Raw genomic sequence first — 16,340 nt, forward strand, 5'->3', positions numbered from 1 at the left:
TCTCCCACCACCCCCACCCCCCAGCAGTGCAGGGGCAGCCTCCACCAGGCCCCCACCCATGTCTCCCAGCACCCCCACCCCCCAGCAGTGCAGGGGCAGCCTCCACCAGGCCCACACCCATGTCTCCCAGCACCCCCACCCCCCAGCCATCAGGGGAGGCCTCCACCAGGCCCCCACCCATGTCTCCCACCACCCCCACCCCCCCAGTCACCAGGGGCACCCACCACCAGGCCCCCACCCATGTCTACCACCACCCCCACCCCCCAGCAGTGCAGGGGCAGCCTCCACCAGGCCCCCACCCATGTCTCCCAGCACCCCCACACCCCAGCAGTGCAGGGGCAGCCTCCACCAGGCCCCCACCCATGTCTCCAAGCACCCACACCCCCCAGCCACCAGGGGCAGCCTCCACCAGGACCCCACCCATGTCTCCCACCACCCCCACCCCCCAGCAGTGAAGGGGCAGCCTCCACCAGTCCCCCACCCATGTCTCCCAGCACCCCCACCCCCCAGCCACCAGGGGCAGCCTCCACCAGGCCCCCACCCATGTCTCCCAGCACCCCCACAGCCCAGCAGTGCAGGGGCAGCCTCCACCAGGCCCCCACCCATGTCTCCCAGCGCCCCCACCCCCCAGCCACCAGGGGCAGACTCCACCAGGCCCCCACCCATGTCTCCCACCACCCCCACCCCCCGGCCACCAGGGGCAGCCTCCACCAGGCCCCCACCCATGTCTCCCACCACCCACCCCCCCGAGCAGGGCAGGGGCACCTGCCAGCAGGCCCCCACCCATTTCCAATTCATGTTCCCCACCACCCCCACCCCCTAGCACTGTGGGGCACCTGCCAGCAGGCCCCCACCCATGTCCAACTCATGTTCCCCGCCACCCCCACCCCCCAGCACTGTGGGGCACCTGCCAGCAGGCCCCCACCAATGTCCAACTCATGTTCCCCACCACCCCCACCCCCCAGCACTGTGGGGCACCTGCCAGCAGGACCCCACCCATGTCCAACTCATGTTCCCCACCACCCCCAACCCCCAGCACTGTGGGGCACCTGCCAGCAGGCCCCCACCCATGTCCAACTCATGTTCCCCACCACCCCCACCCCCCAGCAGTGCAAGGGCACCCACCATCAGGCCCCCACCCATGTCTCCCAGCACCCCCACCCCCCAGCCACCAGGGGCCCCCACCACCAGGCCCCCACCCATGTCTCCTACCACCCCCACCCCCCAGCAGTGCAGGGGCAGCCTCCAGCAGGCCCCCACCCATGTCTCCCAGCACCCCCACCCCCCAGCCACCAGGGGCAGCCTCCACCAGGCCCCCACCCATGTCTCCCACCACCCCCACCCCCCCAGTCACCAGGGGCACCCACCACCAGGCCCCCACCCATGTCTCCCACCACCCCCACCCCTCAGCAGTGCAGGGGCAGCCTCCACCAGGCCCCCACCCATGTCTCCCAGCACCCCCACCCCCCAGCCACCAGGGGCAGCCTCCACCAGGCCCCCACCCATGTCTCCCACCACCCCCACCCCCCAGCAGTGCAGGGGCAGCCTCCACCAGGCCCCCACCCATGTCTCCCAGCACCCCCACCCCCCAGCCACCAGGGGCAGCCTCCACCAGGCCCCCACCCATGTCTCCCAGCACCCACACCTCCCAGCAGTGCAGGGGCAGCCTCCACCAGGCCCCCACCCATGTCTCCCAGCACCCCCACTCCCCAGCCACCAGGGGCAGCCTCCACCAGGCCCCCACCCATGTCTCCCAGCATCCCCACCCCCCAGCCACCAGGGGCAGCCTCCACCAGGCCCCCACCCATGTCTCCCACCACCCCCACCCCCCAGCACTGTGGGGCACCCACCACCAGGCCCCCACCCATGTCTCCCAGCACCCCCACCCCCCAGCAGTGCAGGGGCAGCCTCCACCAGGCCCCCATCCATGTCTCCCACCACCCCCACCCCCCCAGCAGTGCAGGGGTACCTGCCAGCAGGCCCCCACCCATGTCCAACACATGTTCCCCACCACCCCCACCCCCCAGCACTGTGGGGCACCTGCCAGCAGGCCCCCACCCATGTCCAACTCATATTCCCCACCACCACAACCCCCCAGCACTGTGGGGCACCTGCCAGCAGGCCCCCACCCATGTCCAAGTCATGTTCCCCACCACCCCCACCCCCCAGCACTGTGGGGCACCTGCCAGCAGGCCCCCACCCATGTCCAACTCATGTTCCCCACCACCCCCACCCCCCAGCACTGTGGGGTACCTGCCAGCAGGCCCCCACCCATGTCCAACTCATGTTCCCCACCACCCCCACCCCCAGCACTGTGGGGCACCTGCCAGCAGGCCCCCACCCATGTCCAACTCATAGTCCCCACCACCCCCACCCCCAGCACTGTGGGGCACCTGCCAGCAGGCCCCCACCCATGCCCAACTCATGTTCCCCAGCACCCCCACCCCCAGCACTGTGGGGCACCTGCCAGCAGGCCCCCATCCATGTCCAACTCATGTTCCCCACCACCCCCACCCCCCAGCAGTGCAGGGGCAGCCTCCATCAGGCCCCCACCCATGTCTCCCACCACCTCCACCCCCCCAGTCACCAGGGGCAGCCTCCACCAGGCCCCCACCCATGTCTCCCAGCACCCCCACCCCCCAGCCACCAGGGGCAGCCTCCACCAGGCCCCCACCCATGTCTCCCACCACCCCCACCCCCCCAGCACTGTGGGGCACCCACCACCAGACCCCCACCCATGTCTCCCAGCACCCCCACCCCCCAGCAGTGCAGGGGCAGCCTCCACCAGGCCCCCACCCATGTCCAACTCATGTCTCCCACCACCCCCACCCCTCAGCACTGTGGGGCACCTGCCAGCAGGCCCCCACCCATGTCCAACTCGTGTTCCCCAGCACCCCCACCCCCCAGCACTGTGGGGCACCTGCCAGCAGGCCCCCACCCATGTCCAACTCATGTTCCCCAGCACCCCCACCCCCCAGCACTGTGGGGCACCTGCCAGCAGGCCCCCACCCATGTCCAACTCATGTTCTCCAGCACCCCCACCCCCCAGCACGCACTGTGGGGCACCTGCCAGCAGGTCCCCACCCATGTCCAACTCATGTTCCCCACCACCCCCAACCCCCAGCAGTGCAGGGGCAGCCTCCACCAGGCCCCCATCCATGTCTCCCACCACCCCCACCCCCCCAGCAGTGCAGGGGTACCTGCCAGCAGGCCCCCACCCATGTCCAACTCATGTTCCCCACCGCCACCACCCCCCAGCACTGTGGGGCACCTGCCAGCAGGCCCCCACCCATGTCCAAGTCATGTTCCCCACCACCCCCACCCCCCAGCACTGTGGGGTACCTGCCAGCAGGCCCCCACCCATGTCCAACTCATGTTCCCCACCACCCCCACCCCCCAGCACTGTGGGGTACCTGCCAGCAGGCCCCCACCCATGTCCAACTCATGTTCCCCACCACCCCCACCCCCAGCACTGTGGGGCTCCTGCCAGCAGGCCCCCACCCATGTCCAACTCATGATCCCCACCACCCCCACCCCCCAGCACTGTGGGGCACCTGCCAGCAGGCCCCCACCCATGTCCAACTCATGGTCCCCACCACCCCCACCCCCAGCACTGTGGGGCACATGCCAGCAGGCCCCCACCCATGTCCAACTCATGTTCCCCAGCACCCCCACCCCCAGCACTGTGGGGCACCTGCCAGCAGGCCCCCATCCATGTCCAACTCATGTTCCCCACCACCCCCACCCCCCAGCAGTGCAGGGGCAGCCTCCATCAGGCCCCCACCCATGTCTCCCACCACCCCACCCCCCCAGTCACCAGGGGCAGCCTCCACCAGGCCCCCACCCATGTCTCCCAGCACCCCCACCCCCCAGCCACCAGGGGCAGCCTCCACCAGGCCCCCACCCATGTCTCCCACCACCCCCACCCCCCCAGCACTGTGGGGCACCCACCACCAGACCCCCACCCATGTCTCCCAGCACCCCCACCCCCCAGCAGTGCAGGGGCAGCCACACCAGGCCCCCACCCATGTCCAACTCATGTCTCCCACCACCCCCACCCCTCAGCACTGTGGGGCACCTGCCAGCAGGCCCCCACCCATGTCCAACTCGTGTTCCCCAGCACCCCCACCCCCCAGCACTGTGGGGCACCTGCCAGCAGGCCCCCACCCATGTCCAACTCATGTTCCCCAGCACCCCCACCCCCCAGCACTGTGGGGCACCTGCCAGCAGGCCCTCACCCATGTCCAACTCATGTTCCCCAGCACCCCCACCCCCCAGCACGCACTGTGAGGCACCTGCCAGCAGGTCCCCACCCATGTCCAACTCATGTTCCCCACCACCCCCACCCCCCAGCAGTGCAGGGGCACCCACCACCAGGCCCCCCACCCATGTCTCCCACCACCCCCACCCCCCAGCAGTGCAGGGGCAGCCTCCACCAGGCCCCCACCCATGTCTCCCACCACCCCACCCCCCAGGAACCAGGGGCATCCTCCACCAGGCCCCCACCCATGTCTCCCACCACCCCCACCCCCCCAGTCACCAGGGGCAGCCTCCACCAGGCCCCCACCCATGTCTCCCAGCACCCCCACCCCCCAGCACTGTGGGGCACCTGCCAGCAGGCCCCCACCCATGTCCAACTCATGTTCCCCAGCACCCCCACCCCTCAGCACTGTGGGGCACCTGCCAGCAGGCCCCCACCCATGTCCAACTCATGTTCCCCAGCACCCCCACCCCCCAGCACTGTGGGGCACCTGCCAGCAGGCCCCACCCATGTCCAACTCATGTTCCCCACCACCCCCACCCCCCCAGCACTGTGGGGCACCTGCCAGCAGGCCCCCACCCATGTGCAACTCATGTTCCCCAGCCAACATGTCATCACAATCTAGATCCCTGGTCCCTATGGTCAGCCTCCAAATGCAAAACACCCACCCGAGTATTGCATCCACCCACTCATAATTTGCAATTACATCACAGAACACCAATTGCAAGTTCCGAAACAAACACATTTCCCTCACATACACCCAATGGGTGTCAGTGAATCTCAAAACACATATCATGAAATGCATGAAACCAATGAGATACCACACATTGAAGTTCACCAAAAAAAATATGTATTAAATTAAACATAAATAGAATAAAACATGAAGAAACAGAAATGTGAATGTACAAAAATTAAAAGAAGCATGTCCGTGAAAAAAAGCAAAACCAAAAATAAAATTCCAAAGTAATGTTGTCCAAAGTCAATGTCCACAAAACAAAATCCAATGGGAAATAAAAAAGAAAGCCATTGCTCCATGGTTAAAAAGTGAAAAAAAAAATACAATCCAACAGTGAACTATGTACATGGGAACAAGCCAGGGTCCATTATCCCAACAAAATAAAGGAAACCTATCTAACTACACTAACTAATAAAAATAAACTATATACAAAAATGTGGCCAATGTCGGAAAGGTCCAAATAAAATCAAAACAAAAATGAAACCTAACACTACCTACATAACTATGTACATGGGCAGAGGGTTAGTTTCACGGCTCACTTGTGGATGTCCCGGGCCAGGGCATCATTGAACTCCTCCTCAATGTCCCAGAGGCGGTCCTCCTCCATGGCCCCGAGGGTCCGCAGGGCCGTTGACGTCTCCACCTCCAAACCCCTGCGGATTGCCTCGAGGCACTCGGCCCGCCTCAGGGCCTTCCGCATGGAGTTCTCTGCCCTGACCATTGTGAGCCGTGCCTCTTCCGCCCGCTGCCGCTCCGCATCTATGGCGTGGCCCAACCTCTGCCACACACAAGACACTCTCTGTCCTGGGTCCTCCTGCCCTCCGGCCGATGCCTGCCCCTCCGATGTTGAAGGCCCCGAGCCTTCATGGCTCCCACCACGTTGCTGCTGCTGCTGCTGTGCCTCTGCCCGTGCACTGCCTCCTGCTGCCTGCACATCCTCCGCTGGCTGGGGTGCAGTCGTAGATGTGGCCACCCCTGCTGGACGTCCGACTCCCGACTGTGGCAGGGATGCCTCCTCCACCAGCCTGGCCGCACCGTCAGAGGCAGCTCCACAGGGCACCCAGGTGACTGATGGGTGGGAAGATGGCACAGAGGACGACTGGCGCGTAGGGGGTCCAGTTGAGGAGGGGGTCGTAGCAAGCCACATCAGACGGAGGAATCCGGCCTGGGTGACCTGTCCCAGCAGGCTGTCGTGGTCAACGAGCCATTTGAGATGACGTGCAGTCTCTCCATGAAAAGACTGCAGGTCACCTTGCATGGCCCGTTGACGCAACGCCACACCAGCCAGGACAGGCTCAACCTGGACCTGGATAGCCACGTCCGCAGGCAGAGGAAGGCCAGTTGACGTGAGCTCATCCCCTGCCTGAAAACGGGTCTGGACGTAGGCATCCCTGCTGGTGCAAGATGATGCAGGGACAGGATCAGGGACAGGATTGCACACAGGCACCTCCGCGGCGGCCTGTGCTGCCTCCTGTCCCTGGTCCTGCATTGCACCACTAGCACCAGTGGGATCCCCACCTCCAGACCCCGTCTCTGGTGCTTGCACGCCCTCCTCCTCCACGAAACCCCCCACCAACCTGGATGACTCCGTGCCATCTTCCCCTGTTGGGACCTGTGGGGTCCCAGCTGCCCCTTCTGCTGCCGAGGAGTCCAACTCCAACCTCCGCCTCTTGGACCTCCCCCCGGCAGCTGCGGCCTGGGACGCGGCACCAGACTCCTCACTCCCCGACGAGATCACAACATGGGAGGGGAGCCGGGCCTTGCGTCTCCGGCTGGCGGTGAGATCCCCGCCGCTGTGCTCCACAGCACCTTCTCCGCCCTCTTCATCAGTTGACGCTGCAGACAGGGAGAAACAAAACACAGGCATCAGGGCAGATACACACATGACAGTTGTACATGAGTGGCATTGGCAAACCTCAGACATGTCATCACAATCCCCAACACACATGTCATTACAACTCGCACACATGAGCCATACCACAGCCATATCGCAACTGCCACCACCATCCATACACATACAACAGCATGAGCAGCCAAAGGTGAGCCAGACATCACATGCAACACAGGAAGTGCACCACACATGTACACACACCACCACACTTGCATGCATGTGTACACCTCTGCCAAGTGTCGCAGTGTTCAGACGGGCATCCGTGTCACATCTGCCAATCAGGCTTCCACATACCGCTGTCACATGCATCCATGTTGCATCACTGTTGCACCCTTGTCAAATACACACACATGCACATGTACACAGTGCTGATACATGCAGCCAAAAACAACATACATGCGTGACATCACAGACATGTCTACTTACATACACATTCATCCAAACATGTGTGCCCACACAACTGCATTTGGCATGCAAGCTTACACACACAAGCACCATCCATGTCTCACACATTCCAGCCCTCGCATGTGTCAGCCCCACGGCCCTGTACACCCCCACCCATACTCGACCCCATACAAACAGATGTGCAACCTGCATACTACTGAATAATCACCACACGCACTGCTCACAATCAGGATGCATGTACACTCACCGCTCGACTCCAGATGGGTCTGCCTCTCAAGGACCTGGACGTGGAGCGCTGGGGATATGCGTTCCAGGACCCTCATCTGTTCTTCCGACAAGTGGCCCCGGCGCCCCTTGGCATCCGCTGCCTTCAAGAGGCGCCGGGCCTTGTTCAGGGTCCGGGACCTGAAGTCCTCCCAGCGCTTCTTGACATGTTGTAAGTCGCGGACTGCCACCCCCTCCGCGTTGATGGCAGTCACGATGTCAGTCCAGATCCGAGTCCGTCCTTCCTTGTCGGCGCGGGAACTTCCGAAGAGGGCATCATACTGCCCCAAGACTTGCTCCACCAGGACACCAACTTCGGTGGCACTGAAGCTGGTGCCCCTCTGCCTCTCTGGCAGGGGGTTGTCAGTGGTCCCAGATGGTGTTTGCCCCGACATGACAACCCCAGAGGCAGGAGTGGGTGGGCAACTGGGTCCTGGGGCTGGGCTGTGGAGCGATGGAATCCCAGTCGGGAGTCTTCGGTTCCAGCAGGGATGGTCACAGCAACAGCACCCCTGGCTGATGTGCAGGCAGCAAATGGCAGGGCACGTGGGCAGCAGGCAGTCAGGCAGCAGCAGATGGCAGGTGGGAGCGTGCTCGGGGCTGTGCGGGGCAGTAGTTCGGCCTTCTGGGCAGGAGCATGGTCTTCCGTGTGCTTACGCGTGGACAGCTTGATACGGAGTGATTTGGCACGTGAAAAATCTGCACGTCAGCATGTAATTCGAGGAAAGGCCCTTAGCGCGTAAGCGCGTCTGCACGCATAAGCATTTTCATTGGACAGGAGGCCCCTCAAGCGCAAGTGCCCCTGTGACGTGACGCGTACAGACGTGCATGCGCATTTCAGCGCACGTGAAAAACTGCACGTCCGTGTGTAATACGAGGAAAGGGCCCATGCGCGTAAGCGCGCGTGGAAAACTGCACGTCCGCGTGTAATGCCTGAACCCTCAGAATCCACACTCATTTCCAAAATCACAAAATCCAAGGCATAAAAATGAACCCGAACACCCTCCTTTAGATGACTTGACGTAGCAGTACCTCACAAAGGCCAAGTACTACCACAATGATGCAACAACCAAGGTAGCACAGCAAAACAATGTCAAGACAGGATGTGAGACATGTGTGGTACATGACATAGGATGATGCACCATGAATGGATGTGTACTGTCACAGGACCCTGTACAGGCGCGGGAGTGTCACGAAACAACCACCCCCACCATGTCCCGGGTGCCTGCAAGGTCAAACTCACGCAGGCCCCTGAGACCCTGGTGGGGAATAAGGTTCAGGGATATGCAGTCGGGACAGGTGTTGACACACTGGATGACTGGAATGAGTGGCAGGAGAGGGGAGGAGGAATGACACATGAAACTAGGGAATGCACGAAAATGTACAACCTGCATGAACACATACACAATCCAAACAAACTTGGACATCATTGTCATGGCCTTCTGTACTCCAGGCTCAGGAGTGGTACGAACCAACCACTCCCTCTAGGGTTTTGGCGCCTGCAAGTTCGGGGCTTACACAGGCATCCGCTCTCCCAGTGGGGAAAGAGGGTCAGGGAACGTTGCTTGGATAGGTACGGGAAGCAGGAACAACCGGTAGAGGGTACAGGTTTCAAAGTTGCATAGGATCACGGGTGATTAGGGAGAAAAAAACATACCAAATTGAACCACACATACATCCATGCATCAGTACACTCCCCAGCAAGCCTATGCAGAGCAGTTTGTAAGAAAAACAACAAGACACTTAGCTCTGGTTTTGAGTGCTGGCCTCCTGCCTGCGCACTCTCAGGTCCGGTTACAGGAGCACTGCAATGCTGCAAAGAGAGCCACAGTCAACAACCTGTATGTGCCAATTGCACAAAAACACAACACCAAACATGCCCCATAGCAACAGACTACTCTACAAACAGACAATCTGTGGTTGATGCTTCCTACCCATATATAACATCACCCCTGTGACGGGTCATACACAGTCAATGCAGTAAGGCAGCCGCTGCTGGGTGCGTGGCAAATGGAACACCAATGTGTCACAATTCACACAACATGCAATGTTCCCTGGGTAAGCAGACAGACCCATATAGCAAGCCATGACTACAGAGCAAGTTGCGTACCACCATGACCGAAACAAAGTTGGCAGTGCATTTATCATGAAGTACGTGGAAAAGACATGCACTGCACCCGAGTATGTTCCTTGCTGTATGTCCCTGTGAGCTGCCCCTTTCCATGTCTCGGAAGGCTACATGGTTGATACAAGTGCCTCAATGGACCTTGGTGTACCGGAGGGTATGTGTCACTGCCCCTGCATGTGTCCCAGACAACCCTACTATCAGCAGCCATCAGTCCACAAACACATCTGAGCTGCATTGTGTGCTTCAACACCAATATTCGTCTAAGCTCACCCTCAGTGCTGCGACTAAGCCTGCATGTGCAACTCGCCTGGTGCAAGCTTTGCTGTGTCGTGGCCCCCCTGTGATGCTCACCTTGCCTGGAGTTCCTTGGAACATGTCAGCAGTTCTAGGATGTGGGTCTGCAATCACTGTGCCTCTGCTTCTGCACACATGTGCATGTGGGCACCAACAAACGGGTCCAGAATTCCGTCGTCCAATGGGACATGTCTGCTGGCAAAGGTGCTCTGGAGGCTCATCCCCCTGCAGAAAGGGCATGAAACACATGATTAATGCTTCAAAGTCATCTGTGTGTGTCTCATCAGGCATCTCATTACTTGACCATGTCAGAGAGTCACATCACAAATCACACTATCAGTCCGTCTTTCACCTCCAAAGTGTGGAACACTATCTACAGCATGAATTGCAACAGGCAAATGTACAGGAAAGATATGAAACATACTACACAATGCATAGCAATCAATGTCCACATTAATCATGACACACCCCATCTAGCAAAAGCTGAACAGTGGACAATGACACCTAAATCATCCCCACTAGGGGTGTCAACACAAGTCACACAGCACCAGACATGCCACAGATATGACAGTCCAAGGCCCTTGTGTAAAATGCTGTAACACCGAACCATCCTTGCGAGCCCATGGATAAGGGAGGCAGGAGCGGCATATGTGAGTCAAGGAACCCAAGCAGCAAACACATACACAAGACAACCATGAAGGGCCCAGCTGGAACAGACAGTGGATGCCTTCAAAAGCCACAAAGCACCGCACCGTCACATGAAAGCACAATAGACTAGCAATTTTAAACTAAATCAACTATTAACTAATTACACTAACTATGGAAAACCTACATTACCTATTTAAACTAACTATCAAACAGAAACTTAACTAACTAAACTAAAAGAAAAATCAAAAATGGCCACATACAACCCGGGGGGGAGGGGAGGCACCCAGGAGGGGGGAGGTACAGGGTGCTGCTCAACATCCACATGCGATGATGCTGAGCCAAAAAAAAATCCTCCATGGGCTCAACGCCTGCACAGCACGACCTATGTGGGAGATAGATGGTCGTCCGAGTCTGGCTCATCCTGGAAAGGAGGATGTGGCACAGTAGCCTGGCCACGCCTAGCCGCAGCTTGCCCCTCATCGGCAGCAAGTCTGCCGGACGGGTGAGCCTGGTTCTGTGTGGCGATGTGACGTAGGTCTGCATGCAGAACGTCCCATGATACACGTGCTTCCTCTTGCAAGGTAGCACGTGTAACACGGAGTTCCTCCAGCAAGGCCTGGCTGGACAACCGCTGCACCTCCTGGCAAGCCTGTAGCTCAGCCGAGATGGTACGCTCAAGCTGTGCAAACCTCTCCTCTGCCTGCTGCCTCTGGGACATCATAAGGACACCCAGAGTGGATCTGAGGGAAGCATACTCCTCCCTCAGGGCATCCATGTGCGCCTCTGCGTGAGCAGCAATTGCTTGACGCAGAGACGACATTTCAGCCTGGCGTGGTCTGAGGCCGCCATGCCCAGCCTGAGCGAGCGGGCCGTGGACCGTGCCGCCTGCTGCTGGAGAAGCATCTGCCTAGCAGGGGGAGCACAGATCGGGCCACACGCCCCATGCTCTCAGCGATGTTCTCCATTGCTGCCCCCTGCCGTTCGGAATTGCCAGTCATGTCTTGCTCCCACTCAGTATACAGCGGTTGCGCGCGGCGACCGCGTTGCCGGGCTTGACCCCTGCGGGACCCAAGGACCGGGGGTCCTCGCTGTGTTGGCACCGCCTGCGGCTGCACGACTACATGCCCCCATCGACGTGATGTCCCAGGCACATCAGTGACTGGTGTGGAGGGTGACCCTGCGTCCCGATCCACCACGGGCGGAGGAACCAAGACTGTCTGATCCCTCAGTGCAGGTGTCGCAGACAGAGGAGTGTCCACATCAGAATCACTCACCCCTGACACATGGACTTGATGCTCATCCAACTCAACATGGACGTCAGAGTCTTCATCAAGGCTGGACTCATAGGCAGCCAGAGACAAGATGGACTGCAGCACTTGGGGGTTTTCGTGGCCTACCACCCCACGACCCTCACTAGTGCCGGGTTGATGTGGCGTTACCAACCCTGTGTCTGGCATGACAACACCATCCTCTGCCTCCATTGCGTCATCACCTGAAAAATAGAGAGAAAAAGGTCAATACACATGTCAGAAGCACACGACACACACACACACCGACAGCAAAGGCATCCAGCAGACATGTGACACACAACATATGACCTGGCATGCATGCTGGGTCTACTTTGAATAGCTTCTGTGATCAGACCTGTTGAAAGGTGGCAGTTTCCATGGAAGTGGGTCTATGCAGTGCAGAAAATGTGTACGCCACTCACTACCTACATGTACAAGCACTACATGGTGTGTGCCAGGAAATGTGAAGGCAGTGCAATGTCAAATTCAGACATCACGTGCATTGTGCATTCAATGTGTACCATGTCTAGAAGCCAAGCACCCCTCCACCCCAGTACCAAAGCAGGGATGCCTAGCATGGAATCAAAAGGCTGACCATACACCTGTGTATTGACAGGCAGTGTTGACTGGCATCAACAGCTTGATGTGATTCAAATTACAACACTGCAAATGATGCTGGGACAGTGGGCAGGACACATGATGGAAACTCCGGAGGCCGCCCACGTGTGAAGAAGACACAACAAGAGTTGGACAGAGTCATTGGCCATTGAACAGGCTGAGGCCTGTGAGCCACAGATTGTCAGAGCCTAAACATGTGTGCAACGCAGGACTGAGCAACAGTTGACATGGGAAGGCTGATGAGATGGCAGGCAATGTATGTAACCAAGGACTTATATTACAGTGATCATCCAGTCAAGGACACATAGGGGCATGCGTGCAATGCACATGGAGCATGAATGGGCACTCATGTCCCTACGGGACATCTGACCCATGCACAGTACAAGTGAGATACCCTGCATTGAGTACTAAGGCTGTACCACACGGCATATGTCTGGCAGATTCTACGCTGGAAGTTTGCATCTACACAGGACACATGAACAAGAAAGTACACATTGGCAAGATTGAAGTAAACCAGTGCAAAGGTGGAACTGGGGTGCAGAGTGGCGGAGGAGGGGCAAGGGAGCATGCCTACATGGAGTCCCGCATGCAGGCAGAGGAGACATGCATCAGGCAGAGGAGACATGCATGACGGTAGCATTGCATTACTTACACATCAGAACCATGTACACGTCACATGTTGCAGCAATCATGCACAACACATCCCACAAGTGAAATACACACGTCCTCAACAAACACGCATCAACACTCACTGGACTGGGCATCAAAGTCCAGCTTCTCTCCCACTCCTTCGACCAATTCTGGTGGTATGAACTCCGCAACGAGAGCCTCATGCGGAGTGAGTTCTTCCTCCTCTGGTGCAGGCCCACCGCCAGTCACCAGAGTCAAGTTGTAATTTGAGGCACGCTTGGCCTTAGTGCTGCGCTTGATGTCATTCCATCGCTTTTTGCACTCCTGCGCCGTGCGCACCTCATGGCCGAATGAACTGACATGTTCTGCAACATGCTTCCAGTGGGTGTCACGTTGGGCAGCCGTGGTCTGACTATTGGCACCCACTAGCATGTCACGGCTGTGGCCCCGCACGTAGTCCACGAGGAAGTCCAGTTCCTGCTTACAGAAAGGCTTCTTCCTCGACGTGCAGGAGGTCGTGGCTGTGTGTGGGGTCCCAGCCTGTGCTGCAGGTGCAACCTTCCTCCTCTTGGACTGTGGCACAGACCCTGGCTGGCTAATGCCGCCCTGACCAGTATGGCCAGTGGGTTCGGTGGATTGAGCCAAGGGAGTGGCAGGTGGAGGGATATCCAAAGGCCTGACTTGTGTCAGTGGCAGCTGGGTGCCCACTAATGGACCCTGCGCAGCAACATCAGCTGTGGCAGGGTCGTTGGCCGCAACGGTCCTGGTTGGCAGACTCACAACCGGGGTGCTGTTGGGTGCATCTGCCCCTGCACTTGCCAACACCCGGCTGTTCGGGGCAGCAGATGACATGACTGCCCCAGGGACACGTGTCTTGGTCTGAGCAGCCCGGCCTGCCCCTATGGTTTCCCCCCTGGCCTGTTGGAGATCTACCAAGGGCTCTTCAAGTGCCAACGCAGCCTGCGCTGGCAGACCCTGAGCCTGGGTGGCGGTGTCCACAGCTGCACCTGCAGCTACCACTACCCTTGAGCCCGTGGCAGTCGATGGAACGGACTGCCGGGTCATATGGGTGCCAGTGCCAGATGCAGGAGCTGCATCCCCCGGAACCACAGGGGGTGGTGGCATGGCTGCACCGACACATGGCACAACATTGTGCTCAAGTGGCGCACCCCTGCCTCTTCCCCCTCTTTGGCTGCCCTGGACATCCTGGAGTCCCCCTACTCCCTGGTCACCACGGCCACGTCCCCGACCACGCCCGCCACGAGGAGTACGCCCAGCTGAGGTGCCCCTCACCTTTGGTGGCCTCCAAACCATGGCACAGATGTAGTAGTGCTGGCACAGATGGAGTGGTGCCAATGGGAGGTGTACACCACAATTGACCTGGGCAATTGGGGTGAAGGGGGTGGGAAGCAAGATGTTAACAGCCCCCCTGCACCTGCAAGGCTGTATGTGACCCCGGTGATGTGGTGACGGGTCACGCAACGCTCAGGCACCCCAAAACTGCAGTAAAACCGTGCATGCAACCCTGCAGCCTACGTGCGTGGATTCAACCTCCCGCAGTACGCGGTGGCACCCAGTAACACGAATAACGCGTACGCGTGGGACACGCAGGCTACTATGACATCGAAAATGGGTGCGATACACAGGGGCACCCGCAGTGGGAAAAAGAGCATGTGCGATTCACCGTCTGACTAGCGCGATGCAGAAAAACACGCGTAGCCAATACCCCCGCCAAAAGTAGAGATACGTCCTTGATAGCTGTGAAGTTGTGATGGCGCGCGAAACAACAGGAAGCAGCAACACACGTCGGTCTCCACGAAAGGCACGTACAGCGAACTGCTGGGCCCGCTCACCTTTAACCCATGCTGAGGGAAACGCACGCGCGCGTCACGTCACTTACGCGCATGGGCCCTTTCCTCGTATTACACGCGGACGTGCAGTTTCCACGCGCGCTTACACGCATGGCCCTTTCCTCGTATTACACACGGACGTGCAGTTCCACGCGCGCTTACGCGCATGGGCCCTTTCCTCGTATTACACACGGACGTGCAGTTTTTCACGCGCGCTGAAATGCGCATGCACGTCTGTACGCGTCACGTCACAGGGGCGCTTGCGCTTGAGGGGCCTCCTGTCCAATGAAAATGCTTATGCGTGCAGACGCGCTTACGCGCTAAGGGCCTTTCCTCGAATTACATGCTGACGTGCAGATTTTTCACGTGCCAAATCACTCCGTATCAAGCTGTCCACGCGTAAGCACACGGAAGACCACGCTCCTGCCCAGAAGGCCGAACTACTGCCCCCCACAGCCCCGAGCACGCTCCCACCTGCCATCTGCTGCTGCCTGACTGCCTGCTGCCCACGTGCCCTGCCATCTGCTGCCTGCACATCAGCCAGGGGTGCTGTTGCTGTGACCACCCCTGCTGGAACCGAAGACTCCCGACTGGGATTCCATCGCTCCACAGCCCAGCCCCAGGACCCAGTTGCCCACCCACTCCTGCCTCTGGGGTTGTCATGTTGGGGCAAACACCATCTGGGACCACTGACAACCCCCGGCCAGAGAGGCAGAGGGGCACCAGCTTCAGTGCCACCGAAGTTGGTGTCCTGGTGGAGCAAGTCCTGGGGCAGTATGATGGCCTCTTCGGAAGTTCCCACGCCGACAAGGAAGGACGGAATCGAATCTGGACTGACATCGTGACTGCCATCAACGCGGAGGGGGTGGCAGTCCGCGACTTACAACATGTCAAGAAGCGCTGGGAGGACTTCAGGTCCAGGACCCTGAACAAGGCCCGGCGCCTCTTGAAGGCAGCGGATGCTAAGGGGCGCCCGGTCCACTTGTCGGAAGAACAGATGAGGGTCCTGGAACGCATATCCCCAGCGCTCCACGTCCAGGTCCTTGAGAGGCAGACCCGTCTGGAGTCGAGCGGTGAGTGTACATGCATCCTGATTGTGAGCAGTGCGTGTGGTGATTATTCAGTAGTGTGCAGGTTGCACATCTGTTTGTATGGGGTCGAGTATGGGTGGGGGTGTACAGGGCCGTGGGGCTGACACATGCGAGGGCTGGAATGTGTGAGACATGGATGGTGCTTGTGTGTATAGGCTTGCATGCCAAATGCAGTTGTGTGGGCACACATGTTTGGATGAATGTGTATGTAAGTAGACATGTCCGTGATGTCACG

The sequence above is a fragment of the Ambystoma mexicanum genome, chromosome 4q (assembly GCF_040938575.1).
Source record: "Ambystoma mexicanum isolate Mex_15411 chromosome 4q, UKY_AmexF1_1, whole genome shotgun sequence".
NCBI lineage: Eukaryota > Metazoa > Chordata > Amphibia > Caudata > Ambystomatidae > Ambystoma > Ambystoma mexicanum.